The following is a 16,094-nucleotide window of genomic DNA, read 5'->3' on the forward strand; positions in this document are numbered from 1 at the left end:
TAGAGGTCTTTGTCTTCTAAAATCCCGGGCTGTCGCGGGAGAGCATTTAGTTAAGGACACAGCAATGCATACCCCTCGACCGTATTAATCATCCTAAAACCTTTGCTTTGAACAGATTACGTCCTTGACTCCTCGTCCTTGGCAGCACCTGCTAACTCAGACAACTTGGAGTGACCCCAAGCTCTCTCTCACCGCATAGAATTCCCTGTCCCTTCTTGTGAATTATCACCTGTACTTCCCTGGGCCCTAGGATGTGTCCTGAGCGCTCCAGCTCCCTGTCTCTGGTCCTGCAGTTGCTGTCCTGGGACCCTCATTCCCAGTTTCAGTCTCCAGTTCTGGCACCGGTCAGTCAAGCTGGTTGACAGAGAGCACAAGGCATGTTCCAGGTTCTGGGACTACATCAGAGACCAAGACAAATCCCTCAAGGATTTTATTTGTTTTTGTGGTACTGGGGGTAGAACTCAGGACCTTGCCCAAGCTAGGAAAGTGCTCCTACCACAGAGCCACATGCCTGGCTCAGGAGTTTTACTGAAGTGACAGAGTAGATCCAAAGTCAGAGTGTCCTATGTAGGAAGCTAAACTAGACTAACGTAGTAGAAGCGAGGGTGCTGATGAATGGTGCTTTATTTAGCGAGAGAAGGCCTCCTTGAGGAGGTGATGTCTGAGACCTTATGGGCAGAAAGAAGCAGACGTGAAGATCTGAGGGCAAGTGCTCCAAGCAGGAGGAATGTGAGAGCAAAAACCCTGAGGCAGAAACATGCTTGTTGCATTCAAGAGATGCCACGGAGGTGATGTGACTAGAACAACGTGAACAAGGAAAATAGCAGTGCTGTCAGGACATAGCGGGACCAAGCGATCTGAGTGCTTATGAACCAAGGTGAGGAGTAGGGGTTTTATTTGATTGCAAAGAAAGAGTGAAGAGATCATTGTCTTTTAGAAAGATCCCTCTAGTTACTGTGCAGAGAATGTGCTAGAAGTTGAGGAAAACAGTTAAGGTGCTATTGCAGAAATCCTGGCGAGAGGTAATAAAAACAGAGTGTGGCTAAAGAGGGTGAGATGTGATACTGGTTTCTGGACAAATTTTGGATGTGGAGTAGATGAAACTTTGAACATCTGACCTCTGAGGAAAGAGAGCATGGAGGATGGCACCTATATTTTTAGGCTGACTGGGTGGATAGGTGTCCATGTCAGGGGTAGGAGGTGGATCCGTAGTTCTGTCAGGGCCATGCTAAGACCTATAGGATATCAGTGGATGTGTGCAGGCAGGTCAGTGTCTAGAGTTCAGGAGCAGATCACCTTCAGAAGTCAGTTTGAGAACCAGCATGCAGAAGACATTCAAAGGAATAGGTCTCGATGCTTTCACTTAGGGAGAGAATGAAGATAGAAAGTAGCAGAGGGCTGAGACTGAAGTCTATCTAACTTTTAGAGATCTGGTAGAGGAAAGATCACCAAAGAAATCTGAGACAAAGCAGCCTGAAAGATGGGGGTCGGTGAATGAGGCTGACCTTGGCTAGGCAGCTCCAAGCTGCAGCTGGGTCTGAGTCTGCTCTGTGAACAAGTCCCACTCTCCTCGCACTAGCAGCCCGGTGGGGGCACATTTTCAAAAGCACAGGCAGGCTGAAACACAAAATGCCTTCTAAAACCAAGGCTTGGAACTGGAACCATGATGCTTCCTCATTATAGTCCATGGGCCAGAACAAGTCTTGCAGCCAAACCCAAAGTCAAGGGCAAGAAAGTATACTCTACCCCTAGTAGACACAGGCTGCTGGCATCATTGGTAAGAATGATTCCAGCAGAGATGGGGAGAAAAGCCTGATTGGAATGGGTAGAGGAGAGAATGGCAGGTGCCCAAATGGAGATGTCAGCGCATAGCCAACTCACTCAGGACATTCAGTCTGCAGGGGAGCAGAAAATGGTGCAGCAGTCAGCAGAGGACACAAGGCCAAGCCTCATACATTTTTATTTGTAGGGAGATTAAGTTCTATTTTACTTCAGTGGAGAGGATCCCATAGCGAGGAAGAAATTGATGGTGCATGAGAAAAAAGGAATTTGTAGGCTGGTGACCAAGCCCGGGACACAGTGGAGGGACTGATCGCAGGTCACAGATGGCCAGAGAGAATGCAGAGCTCTAGTCATTCTTGAGGCTTTGGTGGGAGGAAGATCAGGCAGTTGGTTGGTACCTGTTTTCTCTGGAAAGGGTAGTCTGAGGTTAGACCAAGAATGAAAGAAGAAAGGGTAATGAAAATATGTGCAGAAAAGAGAAAGTTTGAAATTGTTGCACTGTGGAGAAGGAAAAGGAATTTCCTGAGAAATTGTAGTAGGATGGTCCAGCAGTTCCTATGCCCATCTGAAATTTATAGGTATAAATCTGAAGTAAGTCCATCCAGAGTACCTGGATGACTTTCTGTAGTGATGTTCAACCACTTAGGTGCAGGTGTGAAGTAAAAAGTCTGATTTAACTGCAGCTGGGATTTCAACCAGTGAGTATGGTGGAGAGAGATCAGAGTAAGAAAGGTAAGAGCATTTACCAGGGAAGTTTTGCCATGGAACTTCAGCTGGCTGGGAATGTAGACCTATTTGCAGGGGAAGCAGCGGACTAAAGTCTCAGGTAGGAGAATTGCTGAGCCCAAGGACTAAAAAAAAATGGGTTGGAGTGAGGCTGGGTGGTGGGGTCTTTCGATCCGACTTTTTTGAGGTGGTGTAGACATTCATGGTTCTAAGATTTAGGATATGACCAGGACAATGGAGTAGGGCAGGAGGAATATACAGCTAGGGCTAAGGATTCAAGAGACTTAGAGGCCAGGTGTTGGGTGGGTTGTCAACACAGACATGGAGGTCACCAAAAATAATGACAATGGAGGAGAAAGAGCCCAATGCTAAAAGTCATCAAGGAATAGGGGAAGTGACCAGAAGGGTGACAGATGACACTAACAAAGAGGAGTGGCAGGTGGGATGCTCCCGATGCAGGCATTCCAAAGGAGCTGAGAGTTTTTATTTAAAAATTTATTTTTACTTTTGTATTTTATTCTGTGCAGTGCTGGGGTTTTGAGCATTCTAGGCAAGCACCATACTACTGAACTACACCTTCAGTCTTCAGACTTTTAAATTTGGAGACAGGGTCTTGCTAAATTGCCCAGAATGGCCTCACACTTGCCAACCTTCCTGCCTCAGCCTCCAGAGTAGCTGGAAATATGGGCATGTGCCACTGCATCCGGCTGTTTTTTTTTTTTTGAGATGGGGTCTTGCTATGCTGCTCAGGACAGGTCCTATAGGCATATGCCCAACCATGCCAACTCAAATTTAAAAAAAAAATTTTTTTTTTAAATAGTAGCCTGGTGTGGTGATGCATACCTGTAATTCCAGCACAGAGAAAGGCTGAGGCAAGAGGATTGAAAATTTGAATCTAGCCTGGGCAATTTAGTGACTTAGTAAAAACCCTATCTCAAAGTAAAAAATGAAAAAGGGATGGGCATGTAGCTCAGTGGATAGGCCCTGAATTCAATTCCCAGTACCACGAAAGCAGAAGTCTTTATTTTATTATTATTGTTATTGTTGTTGTTATTATTATTATTATTATTGTATTGGGATCAAACTCAGGACCTTGAGCTTGCCAGGCAGGTGCAGCACTGCTAAGCTACATCCTTGGCCCTATTTTTTTTAGAACCCTCTTACAGCAAAATTGAGCAGAAGGTACAAAGACCTTGTCTCCCACTATCAACATCCCCCATGGGGTAGTAGATTTGTTACTACCGATGAATCCACATGGACTCATTGTTGCTGCCTGGTAACTCTTCTCTTGATGTTGTGATTTGGTATATGTTTAGACAAATGTATCATGGCAGGTGTAGAATCATTGGAAATAGTTTCACTGCCCAGGGAGCTGGGTTTTTTAGGAAAATGAAGAGTTTGGAAACTTTAGCAGACAATGAGGGGGCATCTCCTGCGCCTGATGTGCCTTGCCCTGAGGGAGCCTCAATTGGAGACGGCCATGGGGACAGCAGTGTCCTTGGGGACAGTGTCCTTGGCCTCAGGGAAAAGCACAATCCTAGCGGTCCTGGTCTCGGGGGAGACTGAGTAGAGGCACAGTCAGGTCTGCGGGGAGGCAGGGGTGGAGATGGGTGGCTGGGGCTGCTGGCATTAGGGTGGGAGAAGCTGCTGAGGAGTGGGCTTGAGGCTGAAGGGGTTGCGATCTTGCCTGGTGGTGGCCTCCAGGCGGCCACACCTGGCCCGCCGTGGAAGCTTTCTGGTGATTCTGAGGAGAAACAGACTTCCCTTTCCAAGAACCGCGGTAACCGCTGCTCCGCATTTGCGCAGGCCTTAGCTGCTTCCTGGTGCCCTCAGTCCCTCTCTTGTGAGGTGCAGTGCAGTTGTACCCCTTCCATAGACACAAGCTTGTGCAGCCACCCTCTCTGGTTCAACGCAGGACCTGACACCATTGTTTGCTGCCTGAGAGGGACGCTTGCGCTTGCTTGGTCACCCTTCTTCAGCCAGCGGGCCCCTCCCATGCCAGAACCACCACCACCACCCCTACCCCCGTCCTCCCCTTCCCTTCCTTTCCCTTCCTTCTCTTTCATTCTCCTCCCCTCCCCTCGCCCTCCCCTCCCCTCCTGCGGGTGGCCCGTGGCTTGGGGCTTTTGTCTGGGATAGTGGAGCACCGCCCACCAGGCAGGAGCTGGGGCACCTGAGGCCAGACATCCGGTGTCCTTAGCCCTGGCTCCTGCGGTGGCCTGCTCTGGGTTTGCTTCCTGCCCACACCGCCCCCCCCCCCCCCTGTGGGATGAGGCCACCAGGCCTCCCTGCCTTGTCCTCTGCCTCTGCTCCACAGTTCCCCTGGCTCTGAGACTTGGAGCAGCCCCAGAATCTCTGAGCCTCAGTTTCCTCATCTGTTGCAGCTGTCCACCTCTAAGTGGGGGTGATGCCAGTGTGGATGGTGTGACTGCCCCCTTGCTGCCCAGGGCACAAGGGCAAAGCCAATGCACAGTGGCTGCAGGGTGGGAACTGTGTTTCCTCCCACCTGCCCTCCAGGCAGTTCTCTGAAGGGCACCTCTTTCCCTGTCAGTGGGAGGCATTTCCGGCAGCTCCCCTCTGTGCCAGAGCAGAGATCAGCTGGCTGGCAGCTCTGGGAAGGAGGTTGGCAATGAATGCTGGGTAGCAGGACAGGGGAGCAGACCACCTTTGTGTTGCCCATTTTATCTCCCATAGACTTCCTGGCGAGCAAGAGCGGCACAGACACTCCCCTTCCTCCCTAAAAGGTTACAACTGCACCCTCCTGACAGACTGCACCCTCCATCAGCTCCAAATACCCATGTATTTATCCGCAGCTTTGGCCATGGGACCTAAAAGAAAAGCGAAGACAAGCTCAGGAAATATATTACAGTTTCACAGAGGAGGGAAGCCGGGATGTCTTTGTTGGGGCTGCGTTAGTAAACATTCATTCACAGCCTCCCCTCTCCCCCCGACGGTAGGAAGCGGTCACTTGTGGTGATGAGGACGCATCGTGTCTATGTCCGTGTCCTGAACAGACTTCCACTTGGCACCTGCCACCTGTAGCACTGGCTCACACTTCTCAGCAGTGTGGTGAGAACAATGTCACAAAGGTAAACTCTCTTCCCTGAAGTTTGGATTCTGGCCCAGCAGCCCCACCAGGCCATTGTCTCTGATGAATCCCAAGGGAGGAGGAAGTGACAGGGAGCCCATGAAGGACTTCCCTAAGTGGTCAGAGGGCGAGGCCTGATGTTCTACAGGTCCCCTAAAATTGTTTGGGTTCTCGACCTCTTCGACCTCGGCAGTGCCTGTGTGAAGGATCAGAACAGCTGGAAATCCTAGCAAGAAAGCTCCAGGTACTGAGCAGGTCCCGTCTGATTCAGAAACAGTGAGGGGCTGGGCCCGGCTGTTTGGAGTTGGCACTGCTTTCCCCTGGCCCAGCAGACAGCCAGGAATCCCATGTTCTTGGAAGGCACTGCCACCCCTGACACTGGGCTAGAGCTGAAGTAATAAACCCGGGGCACAGGGCTCCAGACAGGAACTAGAAGCCTTCCCCTCCCAAGCTTCAGGATGAAGACACAAAGGGCCTCCTCTGCTGGCCTCGCAGGAGGGGACGGGAGGGAGGGCTGAGACTGTCGCCCAGTACAGGGCCAGGCAGCTGCAAATGAAACACAGGCCCGGAAGGCTCAGACAGGCATTCCGTCTTTCCCAGAGCCAAGAAATCCTGGCTAGAAACCTGACTACGGAGCTAGGAAAGGCACTGAGAAATACCTGAAACCAGGCAAGACCCCTGGTAATGTTGGACTCCTGACAAACCAGGAGCCTTGCCAAAGGCTTTTTCCCCCCTGGCCTGAACACAAAAGCGGGGCTGGCTAGAGAGGACCCAGGGGAGGTGGTGGAGCAGCTAGGGAGGGACCTTCAGGGAGAGCAAGGAGGCAGCGGGTAAAAACTACCCCCAGAGTTCCTACACGGGAGTCTGCAGAGGGGTCACCCACTTAGCTCCACACATAGCCAAGGCCCCTCAGACCTGCAGAGGCTCACAGAGAGGGCAGCGTGAAGTCACCAGCACCCCAAGGCCAGGGTGCAAGGGCCAGCTTTCATGTGAGGAAGGGGAGTTTGCAGGGAAGCTGCTGACAGTGGGGGACTCTTTCCAACCACCACCACCACTCTGGAGGATTGGACCTTGTCCTCCAAAACGAGCTCAGTCCTGGGGTCAGCCTGCTTTATTATTTTATTTTTTGATGTTAGGGATTGAACGACATACTGAGCAAACACCAGCCCCGTAACTGCGTTATTTTACATGAATTTGCACAGTAGTGTGTTATGGGTAAAATTTAGAGGCCTGCAAAGGGATGGTTTTGTATGCAGGAAGGTTACTTTTTTAAAGTTCTAAAAGTAAAGAAAAAGAGAAGAAATCATCCTTTGTTGGGGATGGATTCAGCATCTCACTATTGTTTGCTAGATCTTGAAAACAAGAAAAAAGAAATATCCCTCAGTATAATGGCTTCGTCTCTAAAAATAAAAAGGAAAATTTCTTTGTGAATATAAAAGTGGAACATGTTCTATAAAAAGAAATTCAGATAAAAAATATAAGGAAGGGAGCAAAAATCATGTAGCATCCATCTCTCTCATAGTCCTGATATAATTTTTAAACACTTACCCACACTATTTTCTGTGCATACATATACTTTTTTTATAAGATGAAATTATCAAAATAAGGGGCTGGGGTTGTAGCTCAGTGACAGAGAGCTTCCTTACTGTGTGCAAGGCCCTGGGTTCCATCCCCAGCACTGCTTTAAAAAAAATTAACATGCACCTTCTTCCTGCTTCTTCCTACTGAAGAAAATCCTGACCTTTCCTATTTGGCTTCCCTTCCTTCTTCTCGGCTAGAGAGAAGGGCTGTGACTTGCCAAGGAGAGCTCAGCTGGACTCCATACTAAAGGAGTGGGATGGGACAAGGAAGACTCCCAGAGTCAGGAACACCGTGTGGGCTAGAGTGCAGTAGAGTTGTCAGGCTTCAGCACATTTGAGCTCTGGGGCAGCTACAGGGCACTAGGTAATTAGAGAAGGAGGAAGAGGCTTCTGAGATGTACTAATGGGGTTATGCTCCTGAGCCCTTTGAAAATTCTTCCAGAGATAAGACTAATGGAATTTATTTTGTTTTAATTTTCATCAGTAAGAGCTATAAAAGGTAGCTGGGCATGATGGTGCATGCTTGTAATCCCAGCACTTGGGAGGTTGAGGCAGGAGGATTGCTGTGAGTTCGAGGCCAACCTGGGCTCCATAGTGAGTTCCGCAGTGAGTTCAAGGCCAACCTGATCTACATAGTGAGTGATACCCTGTCTCAAAAAAAAATGTTAAAAGATTTATAAAAGTTGCCTTTCTTTTTATTCTTACAGTGTTGGGAATTGAACCTAGAGAATCATACTTGGTAGGCGAGCACTGTACCACTGAGCTACGTCCCCAGCCCTGAGTATTCTATCTATCTATCTGCCTGTCTATCCCTCCATCCATTTATTTATTGTTTGAGGTACTGGAGATTGAACTCATGGTCTTCCCCAGCTCCCTGCACTCCCTGCCTTTTAATTTTCAGACAAGGTCTTGCTAAGTTGTCTGAGTGGGATTTGAATTTGTGCCCTTGCTGTCTCAGCCTCCCTGAGTGCTGGGATTATGAGTGTGTGCCACTGCACCTAGCTAAGATTGTTTCTTAAAGACTGAATCATACCGTATTTGCTTTTCATCTTTTTTTGTTCATTTGTTTTTTGAGACACAGTCTTGCTATGCAGTTCAGGCTAGCCTCGAACTCAGTACATAGCCCAGACTGGCCTTAGACTCTTGGGGAGCCTCCTGTCTCAGCCTCTGGAGTGCTGGGATTCCAGGTGCGCCACCATATCAGCTCTTTATATCCTTTTAAAAAATATTATTTTAGGGTCAAGTCCACAAACGCAGAAGGGTGTGGTGGTGCAAGGCTGGCTTTGAACTCACTGTGTAGACCAGGCTGACCTCTGTGATCCTCCTGCCTCAGCCTCTGGGGTGCTGGGGTTACTGACATGTGCCACCACACCCTGTAGAGATTCTATTTTTTAAGCATTGGCTTTTTTCTTTTTATTGAGATAAAAATTTACACCGGATAAAATTTACCGTTAACCAATTTAAAGTGTATAGTTCACTTTACAAAGTTGAGCAGCCATCACCTCTGTCCAGTTCAAGACATTTCACCATCCCAAAAGGAAACCCCGTACGCATTAAGCAATCACTTCCCATTTCTCCTTCTGCTCAATTCCTGGCAACCACTAGTCTGCTGTCTCCATGGCTTTACCTGTCCTGGGAATTTCATGTAATGGAATCATACATTACATGGCCTTCTGTGTCTGGCTTCTTTCACTTAGCATGATGTTCTCAAAGTTCACCCATGTCACAGAATGTTTAAGAACTTCATTCCTTTTTAGGACTGAGTAATAGTCTAGTATATGTGTATACTACCTTTTGTTTATCCATTCATCAACTAATGGACCTTTGCATTGCCTTGGGCTGTTTCTACCTTTTGTCTATTATGAATAATGTTGCTGTGAACATTCATGTATGAGTATTTGTTCGAATACCAGTTTTCAATTATCTTGGGTATATAACTAAGAGTGGAATTGCTGGCTCATAAGGTAATTCTGCACCCGTACTTTTCTTTTCTACCATAAGCTAGGCTGAAGTGGGGTTCCATCCTGGGCAACTGAGGAGCCCTGCCTTAGCCCCTAAAACAAGAGTCAGCATGGCCTACATGGAGAGCAGCAAGGGACCACCAGGAGAGTGGCAAGCAGCAGCAGAGGTGGGAGCAGAGCAGGAGGAAATACACCCTGAGCAGGAGCCAGGTGAGATGGTTGTATTTTCCAGGCAAGGGGCAGGGCTGCATGGGTGGAAGGCCAGGGAGAGGAGGCTTGGAGCAGCTGCCTCTGCAATCCCAAATGTGGGAGCAACACCCCTCTCCTTCCTCTTCTTCCTCCTCCCCTTCCTGTCAACACTTGTGCAGAGATGGGTCATGGAGGACTGAGCTGGATGGGGAAGAACACATTCTCCCTTCTAAATGACAAGGGTTTTATTCCACTCGGTGCCTCCCTTAACTCTGCTAGGGACTGGCTTCCGTCTGATGAGTGGTAGTTGGCCCTCAGGACCACGCTGAAGGGCGGCCAGCCATCTTCCGCTGCGTCTGCTCTGCCTCGGGCTGCAGGTAGAGTGGAGCCCCTGCTCCTCCTTAGAAACGAAATTGCTGGGGCCTCTGGCCCTATGTTCATTCCTGCTGTCCCCCACTCTGCATTCCTGGTGTTTTCAGTCCATTTCGAGGAACTGAACTGAGACAATTGCAATCCATGCCTCTGCTTGGTCTGAGTGAACACGGGGTGAGAGTCTCCTTGGGGTCAGAGTTCCCCACTGTGGATGTACTGTGGGTGGAAAGGGATCCTGCTCCATTCTCTTCATGGAGAGCACCTTCTGTACCATGCTGGCCAGATCCAAGGGAGTGGGAGAAGAGGAAATGGGCAGGAACATGGGGTGATGTAACACTGTAAATGTTTTCCGTTTGTTTTTTGTTTTTTGGTACCGGGGATTGAACTCAGGACCTTGCACTTGTGAGGCAGGCATGGTGCCACTGAGCTAAATCCCTGGCCTGGGACACAGTAAATGTTAATAAAACAAGGCTCATAACTCTGCACAGCATGTGGCTCAGTGAGGGAGATGGACAGGTACCCAGAGGAATTTGATGGGAACAAAAAGGAGAGTAGACAAAATTATAAAAGTAGAGAAATTTTAGATCTCTGTGGAAAATATTTATTTACTCAGTGTAACATATGTCTTAAGTCTTGAATCAAAATAATACCTTCACATAGTTTAGTATCTGAGGCCTTCTGCTGACAGTACCAACCTGCCAGCCACGTGAGTACACCATCTTGGAAATGGATCCTCCAGCCCAGTCAAGCCTCTTGATGACTACATCCTCTTGGGAGACCCTGGACCAGAATTGTCTGAATTTCTGACCTACTTAATCTATGTAAGGTAATAAATGTCTACTGTTGCTGTTTGTGACAGAATTTGCCTATAGTCCCAGGTAGTCAGAAGACTAAAACAGAAGACTGCTTGAGCCCAGGAATTCAAGGCCAAACTGGGCAACATAATAAGATACCCCTCAACTCTTAAAAAAAGTCTACTGTTAAGTGGTTACATTTTAAGGGTAACTAATTACATAGTAAGAGAGAAGTAATAGTAGGTGTGATCAAACAGTACAGTGAATGCTTAACTTTTTAAAAAGTTAGTACAGTAAAAGATACTAACAAAAGGCGGCTTCTAGAATTGCTTCAGAAAGTGGCAAGAGCAATGGGATAAGTGTGTTCCATGTGAAAGGGAGGATTCTGAAGCTGATTCATTGCAGTATATCTTTTACTGTAATATGTTTTTTATTTAAACACCCATTGTATGTTTTGCCCGTCCTTATATGTGTTCGCCATGCTATGATTGTTTTCTTGGGTCAGAATTCCTGAGCACAAAAACCAGGGAAGGGTATGCCCTGACAGAACTGGGCTGTGGGCAGTGTAAATGACCAGGGCCACTTTGCTCCTAGGTTTTGTATAAGGTGATCGGCTGTGGAGCATTTGACCAAATTACAGAATGAGAACCTTCATGCCAATGTGAAATGTGCTTTGGAAGCCGGTGTTGTGGGAGGACACGGCTGGCCTGGCAGACCCGGCTCACAGGTGACCTCGCGTCTGTAGGTGGCAAACATCAAACAAGAGTTATGAGTTATTGATCCAGTGCAGTTCCCACGGTTGGGATTGATAGAGCACTTTCATCTGAGAAAGCAGGTCCCTAAGAGATAGATCCTCAGGGAGAGGGTACATTTGAGTCTGGCCCAAGTTGGCAGGTGTGGGGCTCAGGCCTTATATGGAAACCAGAGCAGCTTTGCAGCCTTTGCCACTGATACAGTTTTCTTGTCCTGTCACCAGGAGATGGACAGAGCTGTGAGGCACAGGATGGCTGTGTTTCATTAGCTAAAGTGAGTTCATGTCCAAGAAGTCCCCACCCCTCCCCTGCTCGGTACCTGAGATTCTGGGAAACCAACTCTATTTTCAGCCTCTGGGTTTTCTTTGTCACACTGAGTGCCTCGGAAACAGGTGGCCACAGGGGAGTGAGAAAGAGGAAGATGAAGCAAGGCCCACACAGCCCCAAGGAGACAATTCTCAGCTTGAAGATTCCGGAAACCTTTATCACAGACCCTCTCAACAAGCTCAATATGGTGGCACATGACTATAATCCCAGCACTCTGGGAGGCCGAGGCAGGAAGATGCAAGTTCCAGCCCAGCACTGGCAACTTCGTGACTCAGCAAGATCCTGGCTCTAAGGGTTTTTTAAAAAGTTTTTTTTAAAGAGCTGGAGTGTTGCTCAGTGTGAAGACCCTGAGTTCAATTCTCACTACTGGAAAAAATTCCTCTCATCACGTGCCCCTGTTCTTTGGGAATTCTTTGGGTAGAGGCTTCTCTCAGTGATGAAATGGCCAGCAATGTGAACCTTCTTTCTAAGAAGTTTGTTATAAAATACCTTAGGAGTGTTTTCACAGTTTTGGGTTATTTTGTTTTTTCTTCTTCTTTTTTTTTTTTTTTGGTACCAGGGATCAAACTCGGAACCTTGTGCTTGCGAGGCAGGTGGTGGAACCACTGAACTAAATCCCTGGCCCTGTTTTTTCTTCTTTATTCCTTTCTTTTCTGTTTTGCTATTTAAGAAAGATATGTAGCAATATCTGTTTCCTATGGTCATAAAGAGAAGCAGTTGAGAAATAACCTCTTTCCAGTTGGCAAGGTGGCACGTGCCTGTAATCCCAACTACTCTGGAGGCTGAGACAGAAGAATCACAAATTCAAGGCTAGCTTGACAATTTAGTGAGTCTGTCTCAAAATAAAAAAAGGGGGACTGGGAGTGTAGCCCTGGATCCCATCCCCAGGACTATGATAAAAACAAAAACAAACCACTTTTTAATTTTCCTGCATCTTTGGAAAGAAAGAGCCCAGAACTTGGGTTTGGACCTCTTGAGGGCCAAGGTGGGTTGTTTTTTTTTTGGTACCGGGGATCGAACTCAGGACCTTGCACTTGCGAGGCAGGTGCAGTGCCACTGATCTAAATCCCTGTCAGGGCCAAGGTGTTTTTTTTTTTTTTGGTACCAGGGATTGAAGTAGGATTCTTGCACTTGTGAGGCAAGTGCTGGAACCACTGAGCTAAATCCCCGGCCCCAGGCCAAGGTGTTTTTAAGGCTTTGTTCTCCAGCAGAGGCCTGTAGACCACATAGGAAGTAAATATGGCCTATTTATTTTGTTTTGTTTTACAGTGCTGGGGATAGAACCTTGGGACATGCACATCCTACACAAGTGCTCCACCACTCAGCCACATCTCAGTCCAATTGTTTTTGTTTGTTTGTTTGTTTGTTTTTAACAAATCTTCCTTAAGCATTTGAAGAAGGTGGGGCGGGGATTTAGCTCAGAGGTTCCACTGCCTACCTCAGGAACGCAAGGTCCTGAGTTCAATCCCCAGTACCAAAAAAAAAAAAAAGAAAAAAAGAAAACAAGCATGTGAAGAAGGATGCCTTTTGAATTAACCATTAAAATCAACTTCCAACTCCCAAAGGAAATTGTACATGTCCAAGCACTGCCCAGAGGGTAGGTAAATGGAACTGATGTTTAAAAAGTTAAACCCAGGGGCCGGGGATTTAGCTCAGTGGTTTCCAAGCTTGCAGTGCAAGTGCAAGGACTGGAGTTCGATCCCCGGTACCAAAAACAAAAGTTAAACCCAGACTCCTTTGAAATAGGCACAGGTAGTGTGGAAGGAGTTCCCTTCACAGTCTTGGCCCTGCGCAGGTCCTGCTGGAGTGACAACATTGGAGTCACTATTGAAGGGTACACAGCATGTGAATAAGGTGTCCCCAACAGCAGCTGCAGATAAAGCTGGCAACGAAAGCCAAGCAAGAATGAGATCAAAGTAAAATACTGCCAATGCTTCTATTGCAATTTGCATCACATTACCCGTAATGATTTGTAATTTTACATTTAAAGCTATTATCTTTTGGCAGACACCTTGACTTTCAATAAGCGTCTGTTACCCCAAGGAACGGTGGCAAACTGTGCCTGTCGCCCACAGTCGGATCCAGAGTAGGAACTGAGCATGGAAGGCAGCTATCCAGGCAGGCGGTGCCACCAGCCTGAGACTGTGCCTTCCTCTTTGGCATGAGGTTGCCCTGAGTTGCTGTTTATCATGGTCACTGCTTTGGTGACTGTCATCCTGCCGAGGATCTAAGCTGCTACCTTCCATCCATTCCTGCTTCTTTCTGCAGAGACTCTAGTGTCTCACACGCCCTACCTCAGTGCCCGAGGACTGAGTGACACTAAAGGAGCCCTCCTTGCTCCTTGGCACCTGGGGACCTTCATATCCTTAAAAACATTAAGAAACTTCCTCCCAAAGAGCTGCAAACACACTGAGAAATTGGATAGATTCCAACTGGAGTGCCACCTCCTTAACCCCATGCATCTTAGGGCTGGGGATTTAGCTCAGTGGTTCTGCTGCCTGCCTCGAAAGCATAAGGACCCGAGTTTGATCCCCGGTCCAAAAAAAAAAAACAAAACCCATGCATCTTGAAGGGACTGGGCACTGTGGAATGTTCTGGGGTCCTCACCAAACCTTCTAGTCCTTTTGTCAGAGTCTGAAAGCTCTTGGGAGCAACTGACTAGGCCAGAAATCCATCAGAAGGGAACATGGGCAAATAAGGAGGTAAAGAGAGGTTAAACGGAGGGGAGGGAAAAAAAAAGAAGCAAGATATATCATGTACAGGTACAAATTCCCTATGATGCATGTTATCATTATGTGTATCTAAAATATACCAATAAAATAAAGCCACCCCCCAAAAAAGAAGTAGATTGAGGGTCAGTCTGGGGATGTCTCTCACTTGACTGCATTCGATGAGCACTGACAGGTACTAACACAGTTGAAAGAAATCAGACACCTGTTAGCTCCTTCTGTTTAACAAACCATCCCTGAACTTAGTGACCAGAACAATCGTTGTTTAGCTCACAGTGCTGCAGCCTTTGGCAAACTTAGGCTGGGCTCACTCATGCCGGGAGGTGGCTGTTCAATTAGCTGGAGGTGGTAACATAGGGTCGTGTTTCAGTCCATTTTCTGGGGCTCTAACAGGATGCCCGAAACTGGGTAATTTATAAAGAACACAGATTTATTTGGCTTGTGGTTCTGGAAGCTAAGAAGTCTGAGAGTGTGGTGTCCCAATCTAGCATGGCTGTTATGCTGCATTATTCATGGCAGAAGGTAGAGGGTAAGAGGGCAGGGGCATGAGACAGCCAGCCTTGCTAATCAATTGGCTCCTGGACAAGTGACATTAATTCATTCCTAAGTGCTGAGCCCTGTGATCTAATCACCTCTGATGGCCCTATTTCCCAATACGATTGCCTTCGGGGTTAAGTTTCCAACACATGAACTTTAGGGGGCCCTTCACACTGCAGGTGGCATCAGCTGGGCCTGGTCACAGGCGTCTCCAGGAAGGGAGGCAGATGAGAGGCTCAGAACTTTGCCCTGTTGGCCAGAGAAAGTGGCCAGGGGGCCCGGTTTCCAGGGCAGCTGGACAGCTGACCCCTTGAAGGAGGCAGCCGAAAAGCCACTTCAGAAGGGGTCACCATGAGGGAACAGCAAGAGATTGTGCCCCTTCTGGCAAACCCCCTGGAAATACCAATCAGTTCTGGGAGCGTGTGATGGTTTTCAACCACTTCCAAAAGGAATTACGAGAATGTGTTTGTTGAAAAGCCTAGGAGGAAGAGGCAGGAAGAACTGGGAAAGCCACACATCAGAACAGCACAGAAGGCTCTGAGGGGGTCCCCCCACCCCCAGCTACCCTGCAGAGGGGCTGTTGTGGGGCCCAGCGAGGTTCTCCCTGCTCTTCACACAGGGCCTGGGTGGGCTTCTGCTCAGGATATGAGTACCTGGTTATGGAACAACAAAAACACAAAACAAAGCAGGAAAAAAATACATATATATATTTAATTATTTATTAATAAATGAAGGGCCTCTGGGAGACCGAGGTGTGGGGATGGCAAGCTCTACACTGGCTTGCATAATTTAGCAAGGCCTTGTCTCAAAACAAAAAAGGGCTGAAGATGTAGCACAGTGCTAAAGCCCTGGGTTCAGTCCCCAGTATCAGAAAGAGAGAGAGAGAGAGAGAGGAGAAGAATAATTTATGGGGCTCTCTGGGCTTCTCCAGTGCCTGGAAATCCTACCATCTAGCTAAAGACTCCTTCAGGTCACACGTGGGAAGCAGGGTAGTTAGAAATGGTGTCAGAGACACCTGGGCTGAAAAGGCCCCTTTGTGTAGATAATGAAGAAAGACTGCATAGGGGAGGTGGCTATGATAGGGTACTGAAGGAAAGGTAGGAGTTTGCTAGGTAGCGAAAGGGAGGTGGTCATCCCAAGAAGAAGAAGTGTCTTTCTGGAGACTGGATCTGCAGAAGGGAGGAGGCAGAGGAGCTGGAAGCAGACAGCACTGAAAAATTGGAAAAGGAGCCCCTGATGGGGAGGAGTTTGCTACAG

Source organism: Heterocephalus glaber, unplaced genomic scaffold (assembly GCF_053883595.1).
Source record: "Heterocephalus glaber isolate CG9 unplaced genomic scaffold, H.glaber_assembly_v1.0 deba00001457, whole genome shotgun sequence".
Taxonomy (NCBI): Eukaryota; Metazoa; Chordata; class Mammalia; order Rodentia; family Bathyergidae; genus Heterocephalus; species Heterocephalus glaber.